The sequence below is a fragment of the Nyctereutes procyonoides genome, unplaced genomic scaffold (genome assembly GCF_905146905.1).
Source record: "Nyctereutes procyonoides isolate TBG_1078 unplaced genomic scaffold, NYPRO_anot_genome, whole genome shotgun sequence".
Classification (NCBI taxonomy): domain Eukaryota; kingdom Metazoa; phylum Chordata; class Mammalia; order Carnivora; family Canidae; genus Nyctereutes; species Nyctereutes procyonoides.
In genome coordinates this window covers 35968839-35986108 of record NW_026575048.1, presented here as the reverse complement: position 1 = coordinate 35986108, position 17270 = coordinate 35968839, and the positions used below count along the sequence as shown (strand labels likewise).

Below are 17270 nucleotides of genomic sequence, written 5' to 3'. Positions count from 1 at the left end.
AAGCCTGTATTGGTCAACAAGTTCGACCAGGTGATCAGAATACTGCCCCTAGACCTTTAAGTGATGGATTTGAAGTTCTCACAGTAAAGTTGTGCCTCCATCAGCTGTGATTATCTTCTTTGATTTTAATGTCCTGTCCATCAGTCTTCTTTTTTTTTTTGATATTTTTTATTTATTCACGAGAGACACACAGAGAGAGGCAGAGACATAGGCAGAGGGAGAAAGAAGCAGGCTCCCTGCGGGGAGCCTGATGTGTGACTCCATCCCAGGACTCCGGGACCACTCCCTGAGCCAAAGGCAGATGCTCAACCACTGAGCCACCCAGCTGTTCCAATGTCCATCAGTCTTTACCAGCTGTAGTGGCCGCGGCTTGGTAAAACCTTGCCATGAAGTCTGGCTCACTGACCTCCAGCTACCTGACAGATTCATTGCACTCCTGCTCAGCCAACTCTCGAAATTACTGATCCCAAAGATGTTGCTGGAGCTTAAAGATACAAAGTGGTTGGTTTGCTGCAGATGTGCTAAGCTGCTTCAGCCCTTCCAGCAGTGGCTGTAATTTCCCCGGCACTGCCTTAGCTACCGAGTCCTGTAGGAAATGTTCACTCTGGGGACCTGACGAACTGGCAAACCAGTAAAGAATACACTTATCTCCTGGGAAGCGATTTAAGACATTGGGGAAGGGGAAGACCTAGTAATACTGTCTGGTCCTGAGGGTAAGGGAGAAGAGAAGGATGGTGGCATTGAAGAAGATGATTCCAATGGCACCCTCCTCTTTCTTCTCACAGGGCACCTGGAGACCGTCACAAAGGTGCTTAAACTCTAACAGTCACCACCACATTCATGTTTCCTGAAAATCCTCTTTCTTGTCCATTTTAAATCTGTCATGGATCAGGGGAGAGGTGAGAGCAGAAGGAAATCTGGGCATTTCCTTCACCAAAATGAGCTGAGACAGGGGACAGGCTGAGGATGGATGTTGACAAAGTCGTGCACTGGACTCCCGATGCATGTGTGAGGAAGAAGTGGGACTGGGAAGAGGGTGGGGGGGGGATAAATAGTATGTAAGTACATATATAAATAAGAATTTATAAAGGGAATAAATACACGAACAGATAAACAAGAGGGAAAGAGAATAGACAAGCAAATAAGAGTCAAGAGGAGGCCTGGAGGAGGTGAGAGAAGAACTGTTTTGCCCATTTGCTCCTTGGCTCATTTCCTTATCCACTGAGCAGTGTATTGGGCAGTGTGCTCCCCCCCTGGAGTACAAGCTCAACCAGCTACATTTGGACCGTTACTACTCATCCTACAGGGAAGGACAACACTGTGCGGTGGGGCAATGGCCCCCGGGGTTGTCCACATCCTGATCCCTGGAACCTGTGAATGTTATTGTACACAGCAAAATGGATTTTGCAGATAGAATTAAGTTCAGGACCTTGAGATAGAGAGATGATTCTGGATCATCTGAATGGGCCTGATGTATTCACAGTGGTCCTGATAAAAGAGAGAGGCAGGTGATCAGAGGAGAAGGCAGTGCGACAGCAGAGGCAGGGATGGGAGAGATGTGGCCACAAGGTGTGGAGTGCTGGCCTCATCTGGAAGCTGGAGGAGGCAAGGAACACATTCCCCTCTGGAGGATCTAGTGGGAACCAGCCCTCCAATACCTCTGATGCCTGTAGCCCTGTAGGATCTGGATTTCTGACTTTCAGAACTGGAAGAGAATAAATTTGTGTTGTTTTCAGCCATTATGTTTATAGTGATCTGTTACAGCAGCAACAGGAAGTGGATACATACTCTGAACAAATGCACCATACCATGATTGCAATGCAGAGTGCTCTGATGGGGGAAACTGAGCCAGTCAGGGGAGCCACCACCTGGTATCCTGGGGATAAGGGATTCCTGCTGACACCTGAGAGTTTTGGAGGACGTGGCTGGCAGAATATTGGGCTTGTTTTGGGTGGGGTGGGAGGGCTGGTGTCCCAAGGTATACCAGAGGAGGGAATAACCTTGCAGAGGCCCCGAAGCAATGTTTTCTTACCTATCAGGGGCAGAGGAAGGCTGGAGGCAAAAACCACTAATGTGTGGTTGTGGTGGTTTGCACAGGGCGTACAGGCCTGAACCCCATGGTGGGGTGAAAACGCAAAGGAGAAGAATTCTCAAGACTTTCAGGAGGCCTTTGCAGGAAGGTGGGTGCTACATAAATTCGACATGGTGGTTTTAAACAAAGGGCTTAAAACCATTAATTAGTCATCTGAAATAAGTATTAGCTTGGGTGGGTGGCGCCATGGAGCTAGCTGGCAGCCTCCCTGTGAAAGCAGCCTCAGGCTCCCTTCTCTTGGTGTCCTTAGAAAATGTGAACCTAGCAGTACCCACATTGCCTAACAGAGTCTGTTAATACCTGGGTAAAGAGAAAGATCGTCTTTACCACAGCTTTGATTCTGAGACTAGCCTCAAATTCTCTTTAAAAATCCAGAAAGTGTTTTGCTCATCTATACATTCCTAAAGGCCACACAAGCAGAAGCCTTAGCAGCTGTGGACCAAGTGCACACTGCCTGTGAAATCTCCAAGAGGGTCACTGTGGAAGTAGTGATTGGCCAAGTTGCCTTTTTCAGGATATCAGTGGTCCTCACACCCATTTGCTGCGTAGTGAGCATGTCTTTTGGCCAGCCACTTGAGGTACTTGGTTTTGATTGTTTATTTGCATTTTAATCCCCAGAGCTCCTCCCATGATGAATGTTTGTGAGCCAAATTATTTGGCAGGAGATTTTGGTGTCGTGGATAGATGGGGAGCAGCAGAATCAGTGTCTTTTCAGACCTCTCCTCCTGTTGGCCCTCTCCTCTTTCTGCTTTATACATGTCCTTTTTACAATCTTAGTGGTTGTTGCACATACCAGGAGAGCCAGTCCCATGGCACAGATTCTCCCCCCCCCCCCCTCCCGAGCCTGATACTGCACTGGCTCATGCTTTTTCCTTGGGTGATATGTGATGGACCCTTTCTCTTGATTCCTCATACTCTTCAACTAAATTTTCACTTCTTATTAATTTATCGTTTGTAGGGCAGCCCAGGTAGCTCAGCGGTTTAGTGCCGCCTTCAGCCCAGGGCCTGATCCTGGAGACCCGGGATCGAGTCCCACGTCGGGCTCCCTGCATGGAGCCTGCTTCTCCCTCTGCCTGTGTTTCTGCTGCTCTCTCTCTCTCTCTATCTCTCATTAATAAATAAATAAAATCTTTAAAAAAAATTTTATCATTTGTGATGTTGGTTCTATTTGGGGGTATGCCTTGAAGGCTGCATCTGGTCACAGAGCAAGAGAGGGGTCCACACTGGGGTCCCCATGTAAGTGAATTTTGGATGAATTATAACCTGTACACTGGAAAAGTCTAGAATTCAGGAATACAGGCCAATAAAAAAGACCTACAGATTTGGAGGCCCTCTGCTTAAAGTGACATATGCCTGGGCAGCAGGAGCTCCACTTAGCAGTGCTTTGCGAAGTTTGCTCTAATCATTCTGACAGGTATTCAACTTCAGTCTCTTTCAGAATCCTGAAAAATTTTGGAAGTACCAATAGGCATCCTCTCTTGATGACCTGCTTACACAAGGAGCTAAAGTTGAGTATGTTCTATATAGCACACGTTCTCAGCCTTCCATGTCTGGCCAAGTATGTTGCTGATCACACTCAGGGAACATTGACATTCCTTAGAAATGTGGCAACTAAAATGATTTCTTAAAATAAGCAAATACAGTATTTCTTTGATCTGCTTACTAGGCCATGCTCCTGTCCAGGAAATTATTTTTTCCTCTTCTAGAATAGATTAGATTAGAATAGAACAGATTTTCCTACCTTCTATTTCCTCCTCCCTTGAGATAATGATAAGCATCAAGAGGAGGGACTCTGAATTTTTGCAAGCATTTGTGTTCTGGTTGACATTGGGATGATGTTGATTCATGGCACCCCATGTTGAAACAGGTCTGGTTGAGGCTTATTGGAAACATGCCACCTCATGTAACCTGGGTTTGTTGGAGCTTCAATATAGAAACAACTTCTTGGCAACACTAATTCTCTTGATCACAGTGTTGTAGTTAAGAAGGTACAAGAATCCAGAGCCTTGGAGACCTGAAACCTTTCATAGAACCAGCATGTATATTGTCTCCTAAATAAGGAACGTTCTTGGGCGGCGGGAGGGGGGGGGTCCATTAACCTGGAGCTCATGATAACCAGATGACTTGAATCAAGGGTGTGAGTCAGGAAATGGAATTCAGGATGAGGGAGCTGACTGTGGCCTCATGCACAGGTCTTTCCTGACTCTCTTCCTTTGACAGCAGGCCTGTGTGGCCATGGTTTCATAATGCTGGGTGCCTTCTATGTTGTCACATGAAGAGCCTGTGTTCTGGGAGCTGGAGAGAAGGGTGGGTGTCTCCAAAGTCCCGTCCACATACCCCACTTGAAGACCAGAGTAGTCAGGGCTCGGGTAGGCTGCAAATAATGGAAAACCCAAAAGGCAGAACTTTATAAGAAACCTTGCTTTTTCTGCCTGCAAGAAGTCTGAGTTGTTGGAAGTTCAGGGCTGAGTTGGAGGTTTAGAGAGGCCAAGGCTTAGGCTTTAATGCCTTCTTTGGCCTTCTCCTCAGGGTCATCTAGAAGGTGACTGATATAGGTGGGATGGGCCTGGGTTGCAGGGAACAGTGGGCTATGAGGCTGGCACTCCCTCTGGATGGTTGTGGGGATAGCCATCAGGAAGCCTCCTCTCCACCTGGTCAGTCTGAGAAGGGATAATGTGCACTCATGCCAAAAGGCCAGACTGGGTTCCCAGGTGGGAAAGAGCAGCCCCAAGGCCTGCAGAAGCTTTGGTGGCACTCACGCTTCTTGTATTCCTATGAGCTGTTCAGGAGCCCTGCTCAACAAGGCCACTGTTGTCCTTTCCAACAAGTCACCACATGGTACTCTGCTAAACACTTAGAAGTACCTGAGCTCTTGGCTGATGGTGACTCACTTTAATTGCAGACCACACAATGCTGAGGTGGAGGGAGAAGCAGTGGTTCCCTAGGGAGGCCCAGCATCATGACCCTCAGGGGTTGTCATGGGACAAGATGGTGGGACAGCTCCTATAAACTGGTCTTTGCTTACTGCTTTTATGTTTTGTCTTCAAAACTTTGCCTCTCCTTCTTCCCTTCCACTCTTCCTTGACTGTTCAGTTAAAGGCAGGCTGAGTTACCTACCATGAATTGCTGCACCTCTGCCCTTCCCTTTACCTGGATGACAAAGGAGAGGCCACCACAACTCAGCGAGGCCCATGTCCTGGAGGCAGGCTTTGGCCCCAGGCCCAGGAGTCAACAGGCGAGAGATACACCTTGGTTTTTCTTTAACATAATTTAATTTCTTAGGCTTCCATTCTGCACAGGCAGAGAAGCTTATTCTTGGTCAGGGCATCCTTTGCCTTTCCTGAGGATGTGATCAGCGCAAGGGGCCAGGCTGGCTGCCAGCATCTCTCCACTTGAGTGTTTCAGATGCTTTCTTGCCAGCTCTTGGTCATCGGGTTCTGCTGGTCACTGCTGTTGTCTCTTGTTCTTGCTTGATCCTGACTCTGCTTCAAGCCTGCTCTCTCTGGGCCTGAGAAGCTCTTAGGAGCCCACCCATCCTAGGAGGAAGTCAGGTGAACTTGGGTCTGGCGTGCTATTTCTGAGCCATTAAGTAGGTATTTTTTCTGCTCACCTCTCCTGAGGAATTTAGGGGTTTTGCCCCATTGTGGGTTTTAGCTTGGGATCTGAGATTATCCTCCTGCTTATTGATCACTGAAAGGGCAAAGTGAGGATGGGACACACTTGAGGCACAGGGCCTTCCCAGGACCCACCCCCCTCCCCATTCTGCTCAGGAGAGCACTGTGCAGCTGAAACTGGAGACTTACTTTGTAAGGTCACACATTCCTCCCGAGCTCTGGTCTTATCCCAGGGCCTGAGCTTGCAGTCAAAGCTCTGCTAAGTCATGTCTGGCTGAAGCAGGGAACATGGAATGATCCTGTTACATGACACGGGAGAAGATCTTGGGAGCAGAAGAGGCCTGTCAACACCTCAAGAAATCCCACCAAATCTATGTAAGAGGAAGAGAGAAAGAAGGTTGAAGAGAGGCCCCCCCACTTTTTAAGATTTATTTATTTATTTGAAAGAGAATGAGCAGGGGTGAGGGGCAGCGGAGGGACAAGCAGATTCCCCACTGAGCAGGGAGCCTGATATGGGGCTCAATCCCAGGACCCTGAGCTTATGATATGAGCCGAATACAGATACTTAACCCACCGAGCCACCCAGGCACCTCAGGTTTTTCCCTTTTAATATACCATACAGATTAAATTTTAGACTGTCTGTGTGTTTGTTTTTTAAATTTTGGTCCTTTAGATGTCAGAGAATTTCAGAATACATGAGTAAAAATGCACTTACTTTTCAGTGCTCTTGGGGTCTCTTTGAAATGATCGGAAGTTAAGAAACTTAGTTATGTTATTTTACTGAAAATTTTTTTAACTTGTAAAGTGATCTGCTAGGCTATCAAACTTTTTAGGTGCACCCAAAATAACACCCTATTTCTGAAACCACCGTATTTTACACTTTCACTTCCCACATACACCAGCTTGGTGACAAGAAACCATATGAACAATGTGCGGAATTGAGGTTCTCGGAAACACACCCAGGACCTCTCGTTCACAGTGTCTCTGCTCAGCCACTCCTTCTGCCCAGCGTGTCCCCATCCTGTCCCCCTGGCACTCTCCTGCCTCTTCTTCAGGGACCAATGCCAGTACAATCTCCCCAGCTTCACCTGGCAGCCCTCCCCCCACTGCCAGCCGGAGGAGTGGTTCTCTACCTGTGTTCATCCTCCGTTAGAGCATCTCTCTCACTGTATTAGAGAGACTGGGTCACCTGGGTGCGTCCTTCCTCTGTACTTTTGCAATCTATGGTTTATACACCTCTTAGATGTACTGCCTAAAATTTTAGACCCTCAAAATCTGAAAGTCACCCCTGACACTACCCAATTACCTGTTGAAAAAGGTGCTTTGTTATCCCAGGGTGCACAGTAGATCCTTTAGGTCCTGGGCATCTGAATGTGTATTTTGATGGGGTCACAGCTATGAGAACAGAGGAGCATACAGCCATTAGTTTCCCTGTGGGTGAGCTGCTTCACTTCCAGGGCCAGCTCTTAGTGATTTCTCAATCTCTGGGGCTAACGTGGGACCAGACACATAGTGTTATGGGTTGAATTGTGTCCCCCCACCCCCAAATCTTTACATTGATATCCTAAGTCCTAGTACATCAGAATGTGACTTATTTAGAAATAAGATGGAGGGCACCTCAGTGGCTCAGCAGTTGAGCATCTGCCTTTGGCTCAGGGCATGATCCCAGGGTCCTGGGATCAAGTCCCACATTGGGCTCCCTGCAAGGAGCCTGCTTCTCCTTCTGCCTATGTCTCTGCCTCTCTCTCTCTCTCTGTTTCTCAGGAATAAATAAATAAAATATTTTAAAAAATAAATAAGATGGTTGCAGATATAATCACAGTGAGATCATACTGGTAGGGTATGGGTCTCTAATAGGTAGGTGGGTCTCTAATCCAGGGTGACTGGTCCTTCTGAAGAAGGGAAATCGGGGTACATACATGTGTATCAAGAGAACATCATGTAAAGATGAAGACAGAGACTGGGGAGATGTTTCTGCATACCAGGGAACACCAAAGATGGTAAGCAGATCGCCAGAAGTTGGGGTAGAGGCATGGAAAATAGATTCTCCCAAATGGCTTTCAGAAGAAACCAACCCTGTCGACACCTTGATCTTGGACTATTGGCTCCTGGAACTGTGCAACAATAAATTTCTGTTGTCTAAGCCCCCCCCCATCTGTAGTACTTCTTAAAACATTCCTATAAAGGAATACACCTCATATGTATCCTGAGTAAATATTAAACAAGTGAATGAATGAATGAAACCTTCAAGTAGCAAAGGTGCACCGAAGAGCATCTCATGCTGCCTCATGGGATAATCCACACTTGTCTGACAACCTTAACATTGGGAGAGACATACCTCTTGGCACCCCTTGGCAGCTGGTTGAATTATGTGATGTCCATATGAAATATCAGGTATCCCCCAGGCTTAATGACAATTAGTGGGGTGACCTCAAGGGAGTGGGGTAGCCACGTGAAAATCTAAGCTTCTAAGAGGGTCTTGGAGTTTTTTAAACTGAAGGAAAGAACAAATGAGAAACTTTGCAGTCTTTGACATGTATTAATATGAAGTTGTTTTTGAATCTTTTATTATTTTAGGAAAATACTTGCTTTTTTCATGGCAGATTAATTAAAGGGCATACACATCGGGGGCTGAGTTACCTTAGGAGATCTCCCTCCCCCTCAGGAGTCTGCTTTGTTCTGAGCCTCCAAGCTGTTGTATTTGCACTTTGGCAAGAGGGGGTGGGGTGGGGCATTGGCATGGTTGAAGACCAAGGTAGATCCTCACACCCCAGGCCCAGCTCATCAGTGCCATTCAGCTGTTGTTCACACACCCTTCTCCCTTGTGCCCAGGTGTGAGGAGCCCTCATCATCCATCTTTATCTGTGCCTCTCATCCAGTTTACTGATGCTATCCATGTAAATGTTTTGTGTTTGGGTTAAACCCAAAAGATATTGACGACGCCCTAACCCCTCATACCTCAGAATGTGATCTTGTGTGGAAATAAGGACTTTGCAGACACTTAAGATGATGTTATCAGGGTGAATTCTAATCCGGTTTGACTGTGTCCTTATAAAAAGGGAGAATGTGGACACACACTCTCACACACATACACACAGGGAGAATGCCATGCGAACACAAGGGGATCGGGAGATGCATCTATAGCCAGGGAATGTCGCAGATTGCCAGCAAACCCCCATGAGTGAGGAGAGGGACTCGCAGCCCTCAGAAGGAGCCAACCCTACCGACTGACACCTTGATCCCGGGCTTCCAGCCTCCAGAGCTGAGAGATAATACATTTCCATTGCCGAAGCCAGCCGTCTGCGGTACTTGGTTACGGCAGCCTTAGCACAGTGATTCAGGGGGTGATCTCAAAGTTTCCTATCCCGAACGGTGGCTCATTTAGAAGAGGGGTGCCAGATGGCCCTTTCCCATATATGAGCATCTCACATTTAAAGGAGCAGTTCTGGGCTATCTGAGGTTACTTGCAAGTGCCCATCTCAGTCATAAACTTCCTGAAGTTGCATTGTGAAGAACTTGTTTTCCCTAGCAATCTTTTGTTTCATGGCTTTCTTCCCTTCTCTTTTCTGTTCCCTCATTCTTCCTGGCACATTTCTACCTGGAAGAGCTTTGATCTGGGCTCTTGGTGCTCAGTTACTAGGAACCTCTGTTGCACCAGGTAGGAAGCCATGGAGTGTGTTCACGGGCTTGCGGTCCCCTCACAGATCGAAGTGGAGACATCCTGACTCTTCAGCTTGCTCTGTGAGGTGTGTCTCTGCCTCAAGGCCCTGCTGATAGATGATGGAGGAGCACAGGGTCGAAGAAGGCTGTTGCCCTCTGAATGGGTATGCCTCTGCAAAATCCTTATGTGGAAGCCCAACCTGCCATGTGGTGATACTTGGAAATGGGGCCACTGGGAAGTAATTAGCTTTAGATGAGGTCATGGGGGTGGGGCCTCTTATAAGAAGAGGAAGAGACTAGAGCCCTCTCTCTGCCATGTGAGGACACAGTGAGAAAGCGGCCGTCTGCAAGCCAGGAAGAGAGCTCTCACCAGACTGAACCTGCTGGCACCTTGATCATGGACTTCCAGCCTCCAGAACCGTGAGAAATAAATGTCTGTTATTTAAGCCACTCGGTCTGTGGTGTTTTGTTATAACAGGCCAAGCAGACTAAGACAGAGGCTTTACTTTTCTGGTCCCAAAGGACTGGCCCTCCTGGGGGGGAGCAGAGAGCTGTGAATACTGGGTTTTGAATCTGGCCACTAATGATTGGCTGCCGAATCAGTTCAGGGACAAATGGCTGTGCCTGCAAGAGACAGAGTGTTTTCCAGCCTCTATTCAGTGGGTTTAGAAACCCAAATACGTATAAATGCTCTTAAGCCCACAGAATTAGGCTAGCTTAGTTTCTTCAATTGGACAATGAGGACTTCCTCATTCTATGTGCCAAAGGGTCCTGGGACCTCAAAAATGTGTCATTGTTGTTGAAGTCCTGCAGTTAAGTAGCCAACCACCTCTTATGCAACCACGTGTTAAGGGAAGGGGGGATGCAAAAGGTGTCCATTAGAGGCAGGAGGGAGGGAGCGGTCACTTAGACATGTGCCACCTCTTCCATAAATATTGCCAGACATTTCCTCCTTGGCAGCTGATCATCAGACCTTCAGTGGAAGTGAACGCTATAGCGACCCTAAAAAAAAACATTAACATGTATAAACTTTCCACAGTATTTTATGAAGTAGATGAGTTTGCATCATTTTCCCCCCTAACTTATGGCCTGAATATTTTATTTTTTGGTTAAGTTTAGTTCTGTTCAAAACTGATCTCTTCAGTACCTGCCCTATGTAAGCACTGGGCTAGATTCTAGGGAGGATAGTTGTGCATGGGACATGGTACCTGCCCTCAGGTGTAGTCTCGTGAGGGGAGATGCCATACACGAACAGTTACATGTAGTATGAGGCCGAGTGTCCAACACGAGTTACAGAGGATGGGGCGGGGAGAGGCTGGGTGCCTAGAGTGCTGCGGCACTGCCTTGGAGCACATCTCAGGTGTGGTCTACAGGAGCAAGGGCCATCTCATCCAGTGAGGGCTGGGGGTCCCTCCCCATCTTGACAGGTGGGGAGATTTTAAGGACTGGGAGGCATTCTGGTTGTGAGGCTATTATATGCAAAGTCTGGAGGCAACTGTGTGTGTGGGTTCACTGTGTGATAGAAACAGAAATGTCATGATAGGGTGTAAGACTAGAGAGATCCATAGACAGAGATGGTTTCTGCCTTTGTAGACCGGCAGGATGAAACTGTCTTCTGGGTCCTGGCTGGGAGAAGCCTGCAAGGTATTTGAACTTAGAGATGACATATCCCAAAACCAAGGTTAAGGTCATTTGGGTGGCAGAGTATGCTGAGCCAAGAGATGGGAGAGAGAAAGGAGAAAACTCACAAAGCACATCCCAGGACTCAGGGGCTGGCTGGACACGTAGGTCTGAAGGAGGGGAGGGCAAAAGGTGACCCCACTGAGCCTCTGCATCCTTGACCCCATTTGACGTGGATCACATTAGAACATACTGAATTTGTCACCCATCGGTCCTTGTCCTTTTTCCATAAATGTTGGTATTTAAAAACTCATTTCTTGCTTTTGTAATGAATAGGGGCTGAAGTCTATGCACAGAGATGACTGTTTTGTTTATACTTGCTTGATGATAAACAGCACTAAGGACATTTTTAAGGCACCAAAACTTCCTTTTCCAATTTATCAGTAGTACCTTTTACTTTGGCAAATGGAGGGGCAATTGAATACTATTGTCTTAAGCCTCCCTGATGGAGCAGAGATACCCAGTGGGGAGCGTGGGAATCTACTTGGCAGAGGGAACGTCTCCTTTTATTCCCATATGGAAAGAGACATAAATCTGGGGAGTGCTTGCTCTTTTCCTAGGTTTCTGTGGCCCACGTTAACAATCTTCTCAAGTGAATTTCAAATTCTCTTTCCAATGAGCTGCAAAAGTACTTAAGCCATTTATTTGTTCTGGTCCTGAAATCAGAGTTACTTAGTAAACTCCCAAAGTGCCTGAACCATGAGAAGTCAAAGGTAAAATGACATGTTTAAAAGTTGCCATAAATGTTGGCAACTGGATGTGATGATAAATCTGAGCCATTTCACATGGTAAGTTGGGTCAGTAATAAAAGACATGAACTTAAAATATATTTCATCTTGCCTTTCATGGCTATAAAGATCAATAAAATTTTGTAAAATTTAAAGATAAAGTGTGAGACATTTTGAATTTTATGTGAATGACTTGCATGGTGACAGTAACCATGTCGTGGCCCTTGGAACAGGAGGTAATTTACAGTTGATGGTTTCTTGGCAATATATATATGTATTTTGGAGGTAATATTTAAAAATTACCCAGCACATGGTTTCTGATAAAATGCATAACTCAGGTACTTGGAGTTGTTTTATAGGAAAAAGATGAAGGCACACTGTGTAGTTAGGATCCGGGCACGTTGCTCCTCCCTGGGGAATTATGAGCATGGAAACCTGGTTCCCGCTAGGGGATGATAAAGCGTGCTTATGGAAAATGAGTCTTGGACTTGAGCTCAGTGCCAGAGTGCTCTGAAATTCAGGGCTCTCCCAGGACTGTCTGCATGTTCCTGTCTCAGCTGTGACCACTTGAGGCTGCCGGGGCAGGTGGAGCAGGGGAGGAAAGATTCCCTGCCTGAAAGGGAATGCTGGGGCATGTGCTGTCACTATGTCCGGGTGCACTGTGCCCTCAACCTCTACCCAGGCTTTAAGCCTTGCTCTCTGACACATGGTTTGAGAGCACGAGGGAGATGATGGAGATGTGCCTTCACAGCGAAATTCTGCTCAATGTGAAGGCCTATCTGTTCTCTTTGTGCAGAAATCGTGTGTGTGTGTGTGTGTGTGTGTGTGTGTGTGTGTGTGTGTGTTGGAGGGCTACTGTGCTCTCATGCTAGGTTCCATAGTACTCTGCCCCTACAGCCTCTTTCCATGTGTAGGGGTTGGGTGAGGCTGGAAAGTGTAAGCTATCCAATTAGCTATTCAGTTTTAACTGGTAATTAATTGTAATGATTAAGATGGATCTAGGAAACTTTGAGAATTGACAAAAGGTGACTGACCTAGTTAGATGGGGTGAGGGTGACGGTCAAGGAGAGCTTTTTTGAGATAATGGCACTTGACATCTGAAGGGTGCTCTGGGAGGCATAAGGAGGGGAGAGAGTCTCAGGCAGAGCCAGCAGTGCCTGTGATGGCCCTGGGGGAGGAAGGGATTTGGTATGTAGGAGAAACTGAGGTGGGGGAGGGCACAGTGTGGGAGGTTAGAGGAGTGTATCCAAGGCTACCGAGAAAGGCCAGGCCCAGGCCCAAGGGCACTGGGTATTCAACAAAGGATTTCAGCAGAAGAGTGATGTGAACAAATTTGTATTTTAAGGATGTTGCTCTGGCTTCTGCATGGGGAAGAGATTGGGGTAGGAGGATTGAGTAATAGAAATAGTGAGACCAGTTGGGGCTATAGCAGTAGATGACACAGAAGATCAGCTTGCCTGGACTCAGAAGGTGGCCATGGACACAGAGAGGAGTGGACAAGCTCAAGGTGTCTTTGGTGATAGAATTGACAGTTATGGTTAGCTCTCAATCAGCCATTGCTTGTATCCATTGCTTCCTTGCATCTTCCTTGCCCACTGACGACCACTACTAATTTGTTCAGCTTCTGATTGTAACAAGGGAGGTAATCACACATCCCCAAAGGTGTGTGCCCTTTCACTCCTTCCACATACATGCACCATCTTCCATAGCATATACATGTGAGCCCCGAAATTGCCAATGAAGGTTTATTCCCTCTAGGATTCCAGTATTAGGATAGATGAAGTTTTGCTGAAGTGACAAATTTTCCCATAATCCCAATAGCTTAACAGAACAAGGGTTGGTCAATTGTGAATGCTGTCTGTCCAAGGAGAAGGATGCTCTGCTCCACACAGTCCCTCAGGGACCAAGGCTGGTAAGAACACCTTGTTCTTTAGGCAGAAGAATCTAGAACATGAGGCCTCTTTAGCCTCTGCATGGAGGAGAGAGACTGGAGACACGTGAGCTTCTTATGTATGTGTCACTGGCCCTCATGGTTCTGCCAGAACTAACCACCATGACCCTGCCTTACTACAAGGAAGCTAGGAAATAAATACAAGGGAGCCTGCTGAAATACCGGATAACTAAATGAAACGGTGTTTCTGTTTCTGCCATAAGCCTGGATTCAAGGCAGAGGAGACCCAATTAGTGAAAATTCAGAGAGCTGGTGAAAAGGATTCATAGCTTTACACAGTGCAGGGAAGGTGGTTCTATTACAGAGGGGCTCGTTTCCCAGAGCCTGGGGAAAAACGCTTAGATGATGATGACGATGATGATTTTCCTCCTTCCTCTGTCACCTCACAACATTTAGGAATAGCTTAATCTCCTTAAGACAGTATGTAATTTCCTCTCATGTGAAAGCCACATTTGATGGGGGTCACCACAGGCCCTGTGGCCCAAGGTCTCACCCAGGTCCCCATCTACCCTTTCCCAAGCAGAGCACAGCACAGCCGTCTGCTTTGCCCTCCACCTTGGTGAGAGTCAGCCTCCAGATGGCCCCCGGTGATTCCTGACTCCATCTTTCCCTCCTCCATGATGACCTGCATAACCATATTGTGGAAAAGACCACCTGACGCCTGAGGCTATGTCATACAAGACGTTACCCCTTTTGCCGTGCTCTCTGGATGGTGTGGATGGTTCGCTCTGGGGGAAGCTCACCACAAACTTCAGAGGACATTCCAGCAGCCCCTTCTGGAGAGGGCCACCCTTGAAGGACTGCTGCCTCCTGCCGACAGCCAGCATTCACTTGCCAGTGGTGTGCACGAATCATGTTGGAAGTGGATCCTCTCATGCCATTCAGGCTTTCAGGGGACTGCAGCCCCTACTGACATCTGCCTGCAATCTCAGGAGATGCCCTGAGCCAGAAACATCCAGCTAAGTCCCTCCCTGATCCATCGAAATTTCATGAGATACTCCCTGTTTGTTGTTGAACCTCTAAGTTTTGGGTTAAATTACTATGCAATAATGGATAACTAATACACCCCAAATTCAACAGACTCCTCCTTATGCCCTCATGCTATTTCACCATAGGACATTCTCAGATTCTCCTGTAGACTTGACTGCTCGAGCCTTTGTGTTCCCACAGCATGTGGCTTTTCACTTGACTTCTTCTTTATTTCTAAATTGCATTAAAGTTGCTTCTTTCCTTGTCAGTCTCTTTAATTTGAGGATGTACTGCTTGAGGACAACAGTCTGGTCTGGCTCACGCTTGTAACCATAAATTTGGCAAAATAGTTTGATGATAGTAGCAAACACTTATTCTTAGGTCATACTGTATGGTCCTAAGAGCTTTATGAATATTGACACATTTAATCATCCTGTCGTGTCTGCTGGAGGTACTGTTATTAGCCTTACTTTTAAATCCAAGGAAAGCAAGGCACAGAGAACTTGAGTAAGACACCCAAGTTTGCACAGCAAGTAAGTAGCAGAATCAGAATTATGAAGCCCAGCAGTCAAATTTCAGCAGCCCAACTCGGATTGTGTGTCTTGGGAAGGGAATGAAAAACTATCAGGCAGGCCAAGTACTCAAAGGACTAGGAAAAAAAATTATTAGAAGAAGGGAAGTAGGGATCCCTGGGTGGCGCAGCGGTTTGGTGCCTGCCTTTGGCCCAGGGCGCGATCCTGGAGACCCAGGATCGAATCCCACGTCGGGCTCCCGGTGCATGGAGCCTGCTTCTCCCTCTGCCTGTGTCTCTGCCTCTCTCTCTCTCCCTCTGTGACTATCATAAATAAATAAAAAAAAAAAAAGAAGAAGAAGGGAAGTAGTATGAATAGTAGTATGTCAGGGAATGACAGCAAAGGACAAACGGGCAATGTTACAATCTCAGAGAAATAGACTTCTTTTGAAGAATAGTTTTCCAATTCGTAGATGAGAAGCTTGACTGCAGTTGAAATTCAATCTATAGGAGATGCAGACACGGGTGGATCATGTGGTTCGTGAAGTTAGGGAAGTCTGAAATAAAATAGAAATAGCCGTCAAGGAAATCTTCAGTATTTCTGTTTGTTTCCATGTCTGTCTGGCTGTGAACACCTTTCGTTGGTTGGGTTATCCTAGCTCACTGGTTCGTTTAGGGCCCCTTCAAACTCCTTGTATCTGGGTAAGTGTGTGGAGTGCAGAGGACGCGGGACTGTGTGTGACGCTTGCTGAGCATTGCTGCAGGCCGCTGCTTCCCGGAGGTGTGCCCGGAGCAGGAGGCAGGAGCGGTAGCGCCAAGTACACAACGAGTGGGAGTCCAGGACTGCTGAGCCGGCAGAGGAATTCCCCAGGAGGACAGAGGAGACACATCAGAAAAGCAACCAAGGGCACAGTAAGATCCAGGACAGCCAACTGTTTGCAGAGCACGTGTTCTTCCTGGGTTGGGTCCAGGCTATTAAAGTAGAGGATGTGTTTGAAATGCTTAAGAGGAATCCTGATTGTCATCACCGCCTGTTAAGTGTGCTCTTGGGGAGATCATCTTCAGCGCAGGACTGTGTGCGGGGAGGAGTCTGATCACCTGCAGACTTCACCAGCTCCCGTGGTGCCTGGTCCATGGCAACGTCCGCAGGTGTACCTACTGCACACCTGTCACCTCTGCTTGAACTGCTCACGCTAAGGTCTCACATTCTAAGCCATCGATAAGAATAAGGGTTGACTTTGTCTTACTGGCAGCAGTGAGTAGAGGGAAGAAAAGGGCCCTTTTCTGGGCTGCCAGGGGAGCCACATGTCAAAAAGCTGCTGTGAACTCGGGCTGCGTGCTTTTGCAGTGGTGCCGGTGGCCATCCCAAGCTTCGTTAGGTGATCCTGCACTCATCGTCTGTCCATGACACTCTTCAGCACTGTGTCATTAGCTGCATCATGCTCAGATCACTTTGAGTTTACCAGAGGGCGTTTTACATTATGAGGGTACAGGATACACAGATAGCAAATTAGAGGTGCACAGGGCGTATTATGGATCTCGCTGAGTGGCTGCCCTTAAAACGGCTTGTCCGGCCCTGGGCTGTGAGGCGGTGTGTGCTGGCTTTAGAGCAGCTTGGGAGGAAGAGCTGCCCAAAGGCCTTCCCTGTGCCTTTCCTGGAAGATGCCGTTCATGACTCATCCACTATGGGAGGAGTGCTAAGGGAGGACCGGGTGGAGGGGTTCCTCCATGTGTCAGCACTGGTGAGACCTGTGTCTTCCAAATAACACTATCTTTGTGTCCAGTGGACAGTCTGAATCATGATGCTGCCTGGACTCCTTTCTTTACCATGGCTGCCGGGGCACCCAGAACCTGAGTGTGGTCTGCTTGAAAATGTCCACAGTGTACATGGGGTCATGTACGTGACTGTCTTGCTTTTCTTATCACTTCTTTCCTTTTACTGTTCATTCCATTTTCTGTCTTTTGATAGCTAACTTAGACTTAAATTCATTTTGGGACAAGGTGGGGTATTAACTAAGAAATAGATAAGTACTTGTGATTTAGACACTGGTGAATATGGAGTCCC

General features: G+C 47.2%; 1 pseudogene; it reads right to left on the bottom strand.

Moving 5' to 3' along the window:
* Window positions 1–340: 340 nt before the first annotated feature.
* Window positions 341–14580, bottom strand: LOC129510866 (uncharacterized protein C14orf119 homolog; annotated as a pseudogene).
* Between the last annotated feature and the right edge of the window lie 2690 nt (window positions 14581–17270).